Here is a 4,822-nt window from a genome sequence, read left to right on the forward strand (position 1 = left end):
TGAAGAAAAATAGAAGACTGTTTCGGTCTTGCTGTGTTTTAATAAGTTGTATACGTGGCGCAATCTGGGCGCTCCATCCTACAGATCATACAGTCCTTATTAGGACGCAGGACTCATCTAAGGAAGTGGACTCACCGGTCAACAACTTTCATTTAGTCATTTATTCAACTTGTTCATTTCATTTTCTCTTAATTTCTACCCAGTTTCAATGCGAAATTGAAAAAATCGCAAGAGAAAAGCAAAGAAAAATCAACAAATGAAGGTATGTTCAATTCGGTATTTCTTCAATTTAAGTTTTAAATCTAGTTTCATTCACAAAGTTATGCTGGATTGTGTTGTTGCTACACTAATTTCTTCTAAGTTTCAATTTAATCTTATTTTAAGAGTATGTTTAATTATTTGCTTTACATAATGGTTTACATATTTTGTAGGTGAACGTTTGAATTTTTTTGATAGAATCTTCATTTATGATTTATTTCTTATGAATCATGTGTTATTTATTTATAAGTTGACCATGTGTGTTGTACTTTAACACCTTCTTGACATGGTTGTTACTGTAATACAAATTTATTACTATTGTAACACATATTTCTCTTTAATATCACATGTTTTATTTGGTACACCAATACTATGATACATATCCCTTGGCGGAATAGTTTGATTATGTTCAACAATGATAAACACGCATCATATTTGTGTGTACCTCTAACAATTAGTTATTGCCTTTGTTTAATTTGAGTCATTATAACACATAATTGTTGTTATTGTAACATATATTTACCAATGTTATAACACATACTCCGTACTAGATTACTGGCTGTTATTCAATCGATGTTGTAACACATACAGGTTGTTACTGTAACACAAAGTTACCGACATTATGACACATACTAGCTATGCTATGATCTGTATGTAATTAAGATTCATCCATATGCTATTGCACCAACATAAAACAGTTCAGATTGTTTGCCACTTACATTCCTGTTTGTAGGTCATTGAGTATAATTTGATCAGGCTTACATCTACTTTCTTCATTTGAGGTTTTAATAATTGTTTTGTATTTTTATTAGTCTAAATTTGATCTATATCTGAAGTATTTGATGTTGCTTGCTTTTTGAAAGTATATTGAGTACTTTGATGGTTGAATTGTTATTCGATCCATAAACTGTTGCTTTATAAAATTTTTGATTTTTTGATTGCGAATTCTATCATGACCCGAGTAATGAAGTTGTAGTTTGATTCTTTTTGCAGATGTCAGGATTCCTCTTATCATGAAAAACATGTCTCTCTCTATTTGTTTGATGAGGCTCTCTTTAATCTTGGACAAGTGAGCTTAGAAGAAGAAATTAATGCAAGGGACTAAGCTATCAGTCCGTCTTGCTTAAGACCGTCACTATCCGTCTTAAGCTTAAGACGGATAGTGGCGGTCTGAAACAAGAATTTGTGCTAAGCTATATAATCATTTCAAAATTGTAACATTGGTGTGTAAATGTTAAAATAGTCTTTTTTGTGTTTGTAACATACTCTTATCATCTTTACACTAGAAAATGGCTGTGTTACAACATTTATTAATTGTTGTTATCATTTTCGGTTATGAGTGTTACTACTTACTACTTTCGTTCTAATGTAATGTTCCCTTTAAGCTGTTTTGATGGTACCATATACTGTATCAAAGTATTTACTATTCCTTCTAGTTTTTGGTTTTTCTCTCCAATTTTCGAATTATGCGAGAGAACTATGAAAAGTGGAAAAAAGTAAAAAAACAGAAACATATAGTAAGAAGTTTTAGGATGCGGGTTCAAGTCCCTCACGTCCTGCTTCTTTATTGAATAACTAGTGTTACTATATAGAGTAGTATAATATGTGTTACTATATTGAATAATCAGTATTACATTATCGATCGACTAACTTGAGTTCTTCTAGTGAATAACTAATCTTACTTTATTAAATAACTAGTGTTACTTAATAGTGTAACATGTGTTACTATTTTGAATAATCAGTGTTACATTATTGAGTAAATTGAGATACTCTATTGAATAACTAGTGTTACTTTATTGAATAACTAGTGTTACTTAATAGGTTAACTTGTGTTACTATATTGAATAATCAATGTTACATTATTGACTAACTTGAATTAATTTAATGAATATAACTAATTTTACTTTAACGAATAACTAGTGTTACTTAATAGTGTAACGTGTGTTACTATTTTGAATAATCAGTGTTATAACTAATCTTACTTTGTTGAATAACTAGTGTTACGTTATTTAATAGTTTGAGTTTTTCTGTTGAAATTTAATATTACTATATTGAATAAGTGAACAACTAATGTTACTTCATAGGGTGATTTACTCATTTATGTTACTATATATTGAATAAGCAATGTTACTTCATAGAGTAGTTAGTTTTATTTCGATTTCTAGTCTATGATTTATGCTATAAAGAAGACACGTTGTGCTTGAAAACCAAATCTCAAAGATATCATGTGCACAAACTTAAAAAGTTGGATATCATACAAATGACAAAGTTCGAGGGTAGCACGTGAATTTTCTGATAAAAAAAAAAACTAGTATGGAGTATGACATTAGCGAATCTTCAGTATTACTATTTATAGTAACTCACGAATTCACGATAATGTTAAACCTTTGTTACAAGACAATGAGACAAGTGTGTATATAGTCGAAATGCAAATTAGCAACAATCTACGATCCTCTATAGGGTAAAACTCCACAGCAATCATGAAAACAAAAACAACCTATGTGGGATTTGAACCCACGTCATTCACACAATTGTGCGATGCTTTACCAGTTGAGCTAATAGGCTTTGTACTCTTGATGATTAATCAGTTATTAAGACCAGGGTTACCGGATTCGCAATTCGTTCAATTCGCTTTCTTAATTCTAATTCGCGATTCGCTCAATTTAGCGAATTCAATTCGCTGGCGAATTACATTATTTTAAAATTCGGTAATTCGTCGAATCCAATTCGCAAAAGGATTATCCTTTTATATCAACAAAGCTAAAAAAAAAAATCATCTTCCTGTCAGAAATCAAAATCAAATTAAAGCTAAATCTACAAATCTACAATAGTGAATCAAATCATTGTGCTTGGCTTCAAAATTCAAACTTCAAAATAACGGTATCTTGTCTATACTTCAATTTTTCCTGATTTTTTTTGGTTTTTTAGCATATAATCATATAATTCGCTCATCTCAGCGAACAATTCGCGAATTGGGACGAATTAAGATGAAAATGAATTGCGAATTAATTCGCAATTCGAAGGGGGCGAGCGAATTAGGTAACCCTGATTAAGACTAGAAGACACTCATTTTCCTCTTCAATAAGGCACGCAAAAATGAGCTACGTATCAAGTTTTAGAGATAAAATTATCATTGTCAATTTCAAGTAGCTTATAGATTAACCATGTTTGATTTGATAACCTATTAAGTGAGATTCTTGCACAAATATTGGTATAGATCGATGACAATGAGGTTGAGATTGTATACAACTTTGTGGTGGACTTCATTAACTTTGTGATGGTTGAAATTGAAAAACCTGGACATACACTGGTGTATGAGAACATATGTCAACATTGCAGGTAAACCAAAACGAGTGAAACTGATTTACCTAAGTACATTAATATGTAAAAGTCACTTCCATCAGCAGTAAAAAAACATATGACAGGAATATTTAAAACAAAACACCCACGACCCGACAAATAGCTAAAAGTTCACAATACTTTAGACGATAAGTAATACTACTAGAATAACACTAAAATCTATGCAAGTAAATTTGAATAGACATCCGTCAAGAAGTCTCCATTTTACCTAGATCGAAACAGTAATTATAGATGATAACACTCAATACTATTAACGCATTGGTGACAAGAGTCACCTACTCACCTTCATTGAATATTTAGCACATTGATTCAGGACTGCAGGTAGATCATTCACTAGCCTTATGACGCAAAGATGTATACAAATTACCTTCATCTTTGAAGTTTGTTGAAACCTAAGCAAGGACTTGACCATCAAATACAATTAAAAGTTCTATGCACCACCTTATATGTATGTAACCTGCTGATGTGCTAGCCTATCATGCTTTATTTCACCAAGAAGCCCAATACCTTCACATATTACACAAAGTCACTCTAAATCACTTACAAATAACTCACAAAGTAGAGTTCTGACTTGCAATCAAGTTAAAATGCAGACCAAGTATTTATGTCAACCTCCACAATTATAAGTAAATCCAGCAAGTCTGAACTTTGAACAAATAATTATCAAAATGAACGAGGTTCCTTCGGCCTTAGCCTTGGCTTACTCGCCCATTTACTTCAGGAAGGTTCAAAACCAGAAAGGATATAGTTTATCCAGCGGGTAGCCCGTATGCTAACCTCTATGTCAGCCACCCCCCCTCCCTCATTTCTCGCATAAGCCCAACCACCCATTGGTTGACTGTCTCGACTCTCGAACCTGTCCTGCTTCCCCTAAAAAAAAGCATTATATTCCATGCCTCCTATATTGCCAACATTTGGTCTTGAACAACATACGCTCATTCTCCTGGCTTAAACTAGTTTTCACGTACACACCAGTGGCTTAAACGGGCACATATACACCACTGGTACTTTCAGTGAAAACACTAAATGCGTCTAGTTCTCCATTTTTATTTTTATTTTTTAATGTAACACACAGGGGCGGCCCATAACCAGAGCAGTTCGGTTCGCCGAACCGGGGCCCAACAAGGTTGGGGGCCTCATCTGGAAACAACCCATTATAATTATGTTTAAACGTTCTTTGTTTACAACTGTATTTCCTTTGCCA

Source organism: Silene latifolia, chromosome 4 (genome assembly GCF_048544455.1).
Source record: "Silene latifolia isolate original U9 population chromosome 4, ASM4854445v1, whole genome shotgun sequence".
Taxonomy (NCBI): domain Eukaryota; kingdom Viridiplantae; phylum Streptophyta; class Magnoliopsida; order Caryophyllales; family Caryophyllaceae; genus Silene; species Silene latifolia.